Below are 11,898 nucleotides of genomic sequence, written 5' to 3'. Positions count from 1 at the left end.
TTTTCCAAAGGAAGTGTACATCCCTCGCCGGCATTTTGCGCGCCACATTAGTACTCAAACCGAGTTCATTAGCACTAACAACGGACAGAAGCTTACCCATAGAACCACGGCGGCCATTTTGAAGTGGTTCCTATTGAGTAAAAACTAACACAAAGTCAGGACGAAATATCGTCTATATCGTATGTAGACATTCTTAGACGACGATTTCAATACTTCAAATCCTTCGCCGTTATTTTAAACACCGCGTTAGCACTTAAACATAATTCATTAACCGGAAAAAAAAGGAAAAAGCACCTGCCTATGCAACCGCGGCGGCCATTTTGAAGTGGTTCATGTTTTGTAAATATTACCCCCCAATAAAGACAAATTGTCACCTATTTGCCAACCAAAGAAATACATTTTCAACCACCCAATATCATGATGGTAAAGTAATTTCTACCCCCAATATGTACACAAATGTCACCTCAGTGAACATATAGAGTGAAGTCGTAACCGGTCTTCCCAACATATAGAAAATTCAAATGAGAAGGGAAAGAACCCTCCCTATCTTTCAAGGACACGAAATAGAAAAGATATTGACAAAGTTAGTGACTCATATCATTTGTGTGTTGTTCTACATTCATAGTATGCCAAATGGATATATTCAGAGGAAATGGTACAACTCATCATCCAAATTCATGCCCATTTCAATCGTTCTTAATTTGATAATCCATTTTGCTTCATTTTTACGCAAGTCCAATGTTCTGTTGCCACCCCTAGCGTTCACCGGGATTTGATTTATACCCATATATTTTATTAATGGAACCTCAGTTACTGGATGTTTATCTTTAACATGCCGTACTAGCGGTGATGCTATGTCATAATTTCTTAGGGCTCTGATATGTTCTTGAATACGTTCCTTCAAGGGCCTTATTGTGCTGCCCACATATATCTGGCCACATATGCATTCCAATATGTATACCACAAATTTCGTATTGCAGTTAATAAAAGTGGAGATTTTATATTTGTCACTACCATTGTAGCTGAATTCAGTTGTTTTATGCAATGCCATACTGCACATATTACAATTACCACACCTATAGAAACCCGCAATTTTATTCGGAAGCCATGTTGTTTTACTTTCCATTAGAGGTGGTAAGAAACTTTTACAGACTTCATTTCTGATAGTTTTACCTCTTTTATGAATCATTTTAGGTTTCTTAGGAAGTAAAGCAGCCAGTGTTTCATCTGTCTGTAGAACATTCCAATGTTTACATAGAATGTGATATATATTGTGACTGTTTTGGCTATATGCCGTACAAAAACTCATTGCTCTGTATGGTGAACTGTCTCGCATCTTTGTCTTTTGACCCAGTAGGGTGGTTCTACATGTTTGATCAATCTTTTTCCTTGCTGTTTTGATGACACGCTTGGAATAGCCTCTCTGTGTGAATCTATCTTCCAATTTATTTAGTTCTATGTTGCATACATTGGGATCGCTGCAATTTCTTTTCAATCTGGTCATTTCCCCAAATGGGATGGCTGAAATTTGACTTTTAGGATGCGCACTTTCTGCATGTAATACCGAATTGCAGGCTGTTGGTTTGCGGTAAACTTTCGTATGAATCTTATTATCTGTGACGGATATCTCTAGATCTAAAAAACAGACTTTGTTCTTGCTGAATTCATACGTCATTTTAATATTGAAGATGTTACAATTGATGTATTCATAGAATTCCTTTAATAGTTGTTCCGATCCAGTCCAGATCATTAAAACATCATCAATATATCTTCCCCAGAAGAAAATGTTGTCGGTAAATACAGAGGGGCCCTTCTTCCAAACATGTATTGCTTCAAAGAAGCCCATATATATATTCGCATATGAAGGAGAGAACCGTGAACCCATAGCTACTCCTTGTGCTTGCTTGAACCACTGCCCCTCATGTAAAAATACATTGTTTTCCAATGTAAATTCAATCATACATAGTATCATATCAGTATGTTCCATGTATGATGCAGATCTCTCAGACAGAAAATGCCGTACTGCTTGTAAGCCCTTATCTTTGGGAATACATGTGTATAAGGAAGATACATCTAAGGTAACCAGCATCATCTCTGGAGTCCAGTTCACGTCCTCCAGCTTACAAAGAACATCCTTCGTGTCCTGTAGATATGAAGGAATGTTTTTCACAACAGGCTGCAGATAGCTATCAATGAACTCGGAAAGTCTCTCCGTAGGCGCTCCTATTCCCGATATTATGGGTCTGCCTGGTGGTGAAATGGCACTCTTATGTAGTTTAGGTAATACATATATACAAGGTGATGTAGGATAAGGATTGAAGATATATTTGAATTCAAAATCAGAAATTAACCCCTGATTGTACCATAAGAATAATAGTTTTTCCAATTCATCAACAATCTTTTTAATGGGATTACATTGCAATTTAATATATGCTCTACTATCAGATAGTTGTCTATCTATTTCTTGAACATAGTCTGCTCTATCTAAAATCACAATGTTTCCCCCCTTGTCTGCCTCTTTAATCACTATATCGTGATTACTTCCTAGTTCCTTGAGAGCCAATCTCTGTTTATTTGTTATATTAAACGATTTGTGAAAGTTGCCACTTTTAATTTGTTTTTGTAGTTTGCACAAATCTTCTTTCACCAATCCCCCTAATACTTCTATGACATTGTTACTGGGTAATTAGGGGGTAAAGCTAGATTTAGGTTTGAGGCCACTATTTAAAGATGTATCCTGAACAATTTTGAGGTCATTTAATAGGTCTAGCCTGTCCATGTTGTTATCATCCATATTTTCTAAGGTGAGTAAAAGTTCAATGTCTGCAATATCTTTGATAGTATAATTACTCACTGTAGTACTCATTGTGGTATCTAAAATTGTCTCTGTATGCTTTTCTGTCTTGTCTGCAAAATATTTTTTGAGTTTCAACTGTCGAAGAAATTTAAAAAAGTCAATATGTACTTGCGTCATGTCACAAAGATTAGACACACAAAAACCCAATCCTTTGCCTAACACCTTAAGTTGTTCTTCAGTAAGAATATGTTTGGATAAATTCACAATCGAAATGCTGCTACAAACCTGCGCAGCATCTACTAACTTTTTGTTAGATGCCAATATCAATTGTTCTTGATTCTGCTCCTTGCTGCTCTGGTTTGCATCCCTATAGCTGATTGGTTTTTGACCTCCTCTTCTCCTTTTGCCTCTACGTGTTTTGGCCTTGCATTTTGAAAAGGCTGGTTGTAAGCATTTCTCTTGTTTCCTAGTCTGTACCTTTTTGCTTCCTGTAAAAAACTATTGGTGGGCATTTGGTCATCATTGGAATTTGAATTAGTATTATCACTTGATATGCTAGTGCTATCTGATTCATCTGATGTTATTGAAAAATCCGATTCATGGGTCACAACTCCCAATGTGCCCTTCTCATTTGTAGCTTGTCCTTTGTGAAAGAAATTATCAAATTTCCTAGCGAACGTATAAATTCTGCCACTTTCATAATCTCTATCATCTCTTCGTAATTTTGCCATTTTTTTATTCCTGATATACAACTGATGTTTATCAAGCACTTCTTTCAAAATCTTGTCATTTTTTGTTTTAACATCTGGCAAATTTAGGGCCTTGATTTCATTTTCTAATTCCTGTATGTCTTTTAATAATTTTTCCCTTTTTTCCTCCGCATGTTGTATTAAAATTGGCATCATACCTTTCGAAGTCTCGAAGAGCAATTGTTCCCACTCCAGCATGTGTTTAACCGACAAGTCGTCAAAAGTAGGGAATATAATTACTCTCAGGCCCCGAGGGACCTTTTTTTCTGTGATGTATTTTTGCAAAACTGTGGCATCCCACCATCGAGATAATTCCTGTTTTTTCAATTTTTCTAAATGTAGATATTTAGATCTCATACCTTCTGGGCAATTACCTATACCTTGGGAAACATTACTAGTATTTGGAGTATGTGAGAACATAGCATGAAAGATCTTGTCTCTCTCATCATCAAACATTGCCATTTTTTCGGAGTGCCTATTCAGCAACCCCTACAGTATTAATCTAGTACTTTCCGAAGTGCAAATAATCAATATGAACATATACAATCAACAACAAAAGGCAACTCATAACTTGAAATAAATGCACATTCTAAACATATAGGAAAAAACTTTTGAGTGCTCATACACTGACACACATCGTTGCCTTGATATGTACTTCCGGGTTTACAATAGTAGACCCGTTTTAATAATGAACAAACAATTCAGTGGGGCACATCAACAATCAATGTCTAAACTATTATATTATCAAAATGAGATGACATGAGAGAATCTAGTATGATCAAACTAAATTGCTAATTGATAAATCTTCCTTTTCTGAAAAAAACAATAACTAACCAAAGAGAAAAACCATGTACTCATATAAAACTAACCAAACAGAAATGTCCATGCAAATAGAGAATTTTAATACAAAAGAATATATCATATTATACACATAGACATATAAACATATATACACAACATGTAGAAAAAGGATGAAAAGCCATCAGCCTACACATAAACATATAAACATATATACACAAAATGTAGAAAAAGAATGAAAAGCCATCAGCCGACACGTGTTTCGTCCTGACTGGACTTCTTCAAGGCTGAGAGAATCACAACATATAACAATCAATTACAACAAATATATATATACAATATATACAAATATTAAAATAAATACACATCCAATATTTTATCCTTTCCCTTTCCAAAATACAAAAAACTGATAAATTCTTTGGTCAATTAAGTACACAAGCTCTTAAAAATGCATATTATTTATACTATTTCTCTTGGTTTGAAGCTAAACAAGAAACTTCAGAGAAAAGGAAGAAAACCACCACCACAACCTCAGTGGTGAAGTGTTTATTTGAAGTATCCAACAATATATTTCCCATGTCCCCAAGAATAGGTCTGTTGAAGCCACAGCGATAGTTAGCCATGCAACATGCAAGCCCAAGTGTAAATGAATTTCTTTTTCGTTGGCATTCGATCAATTTATGTCTAAAATTTCTTTTCTTTCAAACGTAAACTACTTTTAGCCCAGAATAACCCCTCATTGTATAATGGTGAGGAAAAAGAGTCTAATAAATATATACCTTTATTTGCTTCTATGTCCGTATAATCATATACCATTTATCATCCTCTATAAAGGAGGGGGAACGTGATAATTTAGTTACTCCCATTTCACTTGGCAAAATTTAGGGAATGCCAATAAAGTGTACTATAGTGCAATTACTGACCTGTTTTAATCATAATCAGTCACTTCCTTGCTGTCTTCAAAATGAATCTAAATTACAGGAACCGTAAACCTCATGTATTGAGGAACCAACTGAAATATAAATAATTACAATAAATCCAATGTCCTCCCTAAAAGGAACTCAATTCCTATGTGATCATCTTTTATACCAATGTCTCCACACTATCCTGGTAATGGAGCCAGCATTCTAATAGTGCTCCGTTTTTCATTGAATTCGCAAATCTCATGTATTGGGGAACCAATTGAAATACAAATAATTACAATAAATCAAATTTCCTCCCTAAAAGGACCTCAATTCCTATATAATCATTTTTTATACCAATGTCTCCACACTATCCTGGTAATGGAGCCAGCATTCTAATAATGCTCCATTTTTCATTGAATTACATAGAATACATTTCCCAAACTTCTACCATACACTTACCTATATGCCTCTCTCTCTGTTCTTAAATCTCGTCCCTGTTCTATTTCCCGATGTATCTCGGCGAGAGCATCGAGGGCCTCTGTACCTCGTCTCACTCTCCCCGACTTTTCCAAAGGAAGTGTACATCCCTCGCCGGCATTTTGCGCGCCACATTAGTACTCAAACCGAGTTCATTAGCACTAACAACGGACAGAAGCTTACCCATAGAACCACGGCGGCCATTTTGAAGTGGTTCCTATTGAGTAAAAACTAACACAAAGTCAGGACGAAATATCGTCTATATCGTATGTAGACATTCTTAGACGACGATTTCAATACTTCAAATCCTTCGCCGTTATTTTAAACACCGCGTTAGCACTTAAACATAATTCATTAACCGGAAAAAAAAGGAAAAAGCACCTGCCTATGCAACCGCGGCGGCCATTTTGAAGTGGTTCATGTTTTGTAAATATTACCCCCCAATAAAGACAAATTGTCACCTATTTGCCAACCAAAGAAATACATTTTCAACCACCCAATATCATGATGGTAAAGTAATTTCTACCCCCAATATGTACACAAATGTCACCTCAGTGAACATATAGAGTGAAGTCGTAACCGGTCTTCCCAACATATAGAAAATTCAAATGAGAAGGGAAAGAACCCTCCCTATCTTTCAAGGACACGAAATAGAAAAGATATTGACAAAGTTAGTGACTCATATCATTTGTGTGTTGTTCTACATTCATAGTATGCCAAATGGATATATTCAGAGGAAATGGTACAACTCATCATCCAAATTCATGCCCATTTCAATCGTTCTTAATTTGATAATCCATTTTGCTTCATTTTTACGCAAGTCCAATGTTCTGTTGCCACCCCTAGCGTTCACCGGGATTTGATTTATACCCATATATTTTATTAATGGAACCTCAGTTACTGGATGTTTATCTTTAACATGCCGTACTAGCGGTGATGCTATGTCATAATTTCTTAGGGCTCTGATATGTTCTTGAATACGTTCCTTCAAGGGCCTTATTGTGCTGCCCACATATATCTGGCCACATATGCATTCCAATATGTATACCACAAATTTCGTATTGCAGTTAATAAAAGTGGAGATTTTATATTTGTCACTACCATTGTAGCTGAATTCAGTTGTTTTATGCAATGCCATACTGCACATATTACAATTACCACACCTATAGAAACCCGCAATTTTATTCGGAAGCCATGTTGTTTTACTTTCCATTAGAGGTGGTAAGAAACTTTTACAGACTTCATTTCTGATAGTTTTACCTCTTTTATGAATCATTTTAGGTTTCTTAGGAAGTAAAGCAGCCAGTGTTTCATCTGTCTGTAGAACATTCCAATGTTTACATAGAATGTGATATATATTGTGACTGTTTTGGCTATATGCCGTACAAAAACTCATTGCTCTGTATGGTGAACTGTCTCGCATCTTTGTCTTTTGACCCAGTAGGGTGGTTCTACATGTTTGATCAATCTTTTTCCTTGCTGTTTTGATGACACGCTTGGAATAGCCTCTCTGTGTGAATCTATCTTCCAATTTATTTAGTTCTATGTTGCATACATTGGGATCGCTGCAATTTCTTTTCAATCTGGTCATTTCCCCAAATGGGATGGCTGAAATTTGACTTTTAGGATGCGCACTTTCTGCATGTAATACCGAATTGCAGGCTGTTGGTTTGCGGTAAACTTTCGTATGAATCTTATTATCTGTGACGGATATCTCTAGATCTAAAAAACAGACTTTGTTCTTGCTGAATTCATACGTCATTTTAATATTGAAGATGTTACAATTGATGTATTCATAGAATTCCTTTAATAGTTGTTCCGATCCAGTCCAGATCATTAAAACATCATCAATATATCTTCCCCAGAAGAAAATGTTGTCGGTAAATACAGAGGGGCCCTTCTTCCAAACATGTATTGCTTCAAAGAAGCCCATATATATATTCGCATATGAAGGAGAGAACCGTGAACCCATAGCTACTCCTTGTGCTTGCTTGAACCACTGCCCCTCATGTAAAAATACATTGTTTTCCAATGTAAATTCAATCATACATAGTATCATATCAGTATGTTCCATGTATGATGCAGATCTCTCAGACAGAAAATGCCGTACTGCTTGTAAGCCCTTATCTTTGGGAATACATGTGTATAAGGAAGATACATCTAAGGTAACCAGCATCATCTCTGGAGTCCAGTTCACGTCCTCCAGCTTACAAAGAACATCCTTCGTGTCCTGTAGATATGAAGGAATGTTTTTCACAACAGGCTGCAGATAGCTATCAATGAACTCGGAAAGTCTCTCCGTAGGCGCTCCTATTCCCGATATTATGGGTCTGCCTGGTGGTGAAATGGCACTCTTATGTAGTTTAGGTAATACATATATACAAGGTGATGTAGGATAAGGATTGAAGATATATTTGAATTCAAAATCAGAAATTAACCCCTGATTGTACCATAAGAATAATAGTTTTTCCAATTCATCAACAATCTTTTTAATGGGATTACATTGCAATTTAATATATGCTCTACTATCAGATAGTTGTCTATCTATTTCTTGAACATAGTCTGCTCTATCTAAAATCACAATGTTTCCCCCCTTGTCTGCCTCTTTAATCACTATATCGTGATTACTTCCTAGTTCCTTGAGAGCCAATCTCTGTTTATTTGTTATATTAAACGATTTGTGAAAGTTGCCACTTTTAATTTGTTTTTGTAGTTTGCACAAATCTTCTTTCACCAATCTCCCAAATACTTCTATGACATTGTTACTGGGTAATTTGGGGGTAAAGCTAGATTTAGGTTTGAGGCAACTATTTAAAGATGTATCCTGAACAATTTTGAGGTCATTTAATAGGTCTAGCCTGTCCATGTTGTTATCATCCATATTTTCTAAGGTGAGTAAAAGTTCAATGTCTGCAATATCTTTGATAGTATAATTACTCACTGTAGTACTCATTGTGGTATCTAAAATTGTCTCTGTATGCTTTTCTGTCTTGTCTGCAAAATATTTTTTGAGTTTCAACTGTCGAAGAAATTTAAAAAAGTCAATATGTACTTGCGTCATGTCACAAAGATTAGACACACAAAAACCCAATCCTTTGCCTAACACCTTAAGTTGTTCTTCAGTAAGAATATGTTTGGATAAATTCACAATCGAAATGCTGCTACAAACCTGCGCAGCATCTACTAACTTTTTGTTAGATGCCAATATCAATTGTTCTTGATTCTGCTCCTTGCTGCTCTGGTTTGCATCCCTATAGCTGATTGGTTTTTGACCTCCTCTTCTCCTTTTGCCTCTACGTGTTTTGGCCTTGCATTTTGAAAAGGCTGGTTGTAAGCATTTCTCTTGTTTCCTAGTCTGTACCTTTTTGCTTCCTGTAAAAAACTATTGGTGGGCATTTGGTCATCATTGGAATTTGAATTAGTATTATCACTTGATATGCTAGTGCTATCTGATTCATCTGATGTTATTGAAAAATCCGATTCATGGGTCACAACTCCCAATGTGCCCTTCTCATTTGTAGCTTGTCCTTTGTGAAAGAAATTATCAAATTTCCTAGCGAACGTATAAATTCTGCCACTTTCATAATCTCTATCATCTCTTCGTAATTTTGCCATTTTTTTATTCCTGATATACAACTGATGTTTATCAAGCACTTCTTTCAAAATCTTGTCATTTTTTGTTTTAACATCTGGCAAATTTAGGGCCTTGATTTCATTTTCTAATTCCTGTATGTCTTTTAATAATTTTTCCCTTTTTTCCTCCGCATGTTGTATTAAAATTGGCATCATACCTTTCGAAGTCTCGAAGAGCAATTGTTCCCACTCCAGCATGTGTTTAACCGACAAGTCGTCAAAAGTAGGGAATATAATTACTCTCAGGCCCCGAGGGACCTTTTTTTCTGTGATGTATTTTTGCAAAACTGTGGCATCCCACCATCGAGATAATTCCTGTTTTTTCAATTTTTCTAAATGTAGATATTTAGATCTCATACCTTCTGGGCAATTACCTATACCTTGGGAAACATTACTAGTATTTGGAGTATGTGAGAACATAGCATGAAAGATCTTGTCTCTCTCATCATCAAACATTGCCATTTTTTCGGAGTGCCTATTCAGCAACCCCTACAGTATTAATCTAGTACTTTCCGAAGTGCAAATAATCAATATGAACATATACAATCAACAACAAAAGGCAACTCATAACTTGAAATAAATGCACATTCTAAACATATAGGAAAAAACTTTTGAGTGCTCATACACTGACACACATCGTTGCCTTGATATGTACTTCCGGGTTTACAATAGTAGACCCGTTTTAATAATGAACAAACAATTCAGTGGGGCACATCAACAATCAATGTCTAAACTATTATATTATCAAAATGAGATGACATGAGAGAATCTAGTATGATCAAACTAAATTGCTAATTGATAAATCTTCCTTTTCTGAAAAAAACAATAACTAACCAAAGAGAAAAACCATGTACTCATATAAAACTAACCAAACAGAAATGTCCATGCAAATAGAGAATTTTAATACAAAAGAATATATCATATTATACACATAGACATATAAACATATATACACAACATGTAGAAAAAGGATGAAAAGCCATCAGCCTACACATAAACATATAAACATATATACACAAAATGTAGAAAAAGAATGAAAAGCCATCAGCCGACACGTGTTTCGTCCTGACTGGACTTCTTCAAGGCTGAGAGAATCACAACATATAACAATCAATTACAACAAATATATATATACAATATATACAAATATTAAAATAAATACACATCCAATATTTTATCCTTTCCCTTTCCAAAATACAAAAAACTGATAAATTCTTTGGTCAATTAAGTACACAAGCTCTTAAAAATGCATATTATTTATACTATTTCTCTTGGTTTGAAGCTAAACAAGAAACTTCAGAGAAAAGGAAGAAAACCACCACCACAACCTCAGTGGTGAAGTGTTTATTTGAAGTATCCAACAATATATTTCCCATGTCCCCAAGAATAGGTCTGTTGAAGCCACAGCGATAGTTAGCCATGCAACATGCAAGCCCAAGTGTAAATGAATTTCTTTTTCGTTGGCATTCGATCAATTTATGTCTAAAATTTCTTTTCTTTCAAACGTAAACTACTTTTAGCCCAGAATAACCCCTCATTGTATAATGGTGAGGAAAAAGAGTCTAATAAATATATACCTTTATTTGCTTCTATGTCCGTATAATCATATACCATTTATCATCCTCTATAAAGGAGGGGGAACGTGATAATTTAGTTACTCCCATTTCACTTGGCAAAATTTAGGGAATGCCAATAAAGTGTACTATAGTGCAATTACTGACCTGTTTTAATCATAATCAGTCACTTCCTTGCTGTCTTCAAAATGAATCTAAATTACAGGAACCGTAAACCTCATGTATTGAGGAACCAACTGAAATATAAATAATTACAATAAATCCAATGTCCTCCCTAAAAGGAACTCAATTCCTATGTGATCATCTTTTATACCAATGTCTCCACACTATCCTGGTAATGGAGCCAGCATTCTAATAGTGCTCCGTTTTTCATTGAATTCGCAAATCTCATGTATTGAGGAACCAATTGAAATACAAATAATTACAATAAATCAAATTTCCTCCCTAAAAGGACCTCAATTCCTATATAATCATTTTTTATACCAATGTCTCCACACTATCCTGGTAATGGAGCCAGCATTCTAATAATGCTCCATTTTTCATTGAATTACATAGAATACATTTCCCAAACTTCTACCATACACTTACCTATATGCCTCTCTCTCTGTTCTTAAATCTCGTCCCTGTTCTATTTCCCGATGTATCTCGGCGAGAGCATCGAGGGCCTCTGTACCTCGTCTCACTCTCCCCGACTTTTCCAAAGGAAGTGTACATCCCTCGCCGGCATTTTGCGCGCCACATTAGTACTCAAACCGAGTTCATTAGCACTAACAACGGACAGAAGCTTACCCATAGAACCACGGCGGCCATTTTGAAGTGGTTCCTATTGAGTAAAAACTAACACAAAGTCAGGACGAAATATCGTCTATATCGTATGTAGACATTCTTAGACGACGATTTCAATACTTCAAATCCTTCGCCGTTATTTTAAACACCGCGTTAGCACTTAAACATAATTCATTAAC

At 35.7% G+C, this 11,898-nt stretch overlaps 2 long non-coding RNA genes across 2 annotated transcripts; both read right to left on the bottom strand.

Moving 5' to 3' along the window:
• Nucleotides 1-5,141: 5,141 nt before the first annotated feature.
• Nucleotides 5,142-5,830, bottom strand: LOC138278739 (uncharacterized). Its single transcript, XR_011200823.1, has 3 exons — nt 5,709-5,830; nt 5,268-5,356; nt 5,142-5,170 (listed from the first exon to the last, which is right to left on the bottom strand). It is a non-coding gene; the product is annotated as an uncharacterized lncRNA (long non-coding RNA).
• Nucleotides 5,831-10,954: 5,124 nt separating this feature from the next.
• Nucleotides 10,955-11,643, bottom strand: LOC138278738 (uncharacterized). The gene is made up of 3 exons (XR_011200822.1): nt 11,522-11,643; nt 11,081-11,169; nt 10,955-10,983 (listed from the first exon to the last, which is right to left on the bottom strand). It is a non-coding gene; the product is annotated as an uncharacterized lncRNA (long non-coding RNA).
• Between the last annotated feature and the right edge of the window lie 255 nt (nt 11,644-11,898).

This window comes from Pleurodeles waltl, unplaced genomic scaffold (genome assembly GCF_031143425.1).
Source record: "Pleurodeles waltl isolate 20211129_DDA unplaced genomic scaffold, aPleWal1.hap1.20221129 scaffold_56, whole genome shotgun sequence".
NCBI classification, from domain to species: domain Eukaryota; kingdom Metazoa; phylum Chordata; class Amphibia; order Caudata; family Salamandridae; genus Pleurodeles; species Pleurodeles waltl.
Note: the sequence above shows the minus strand (reverse complement) of the source record. Positions and strands in the feature narration are given on the sequence as shown.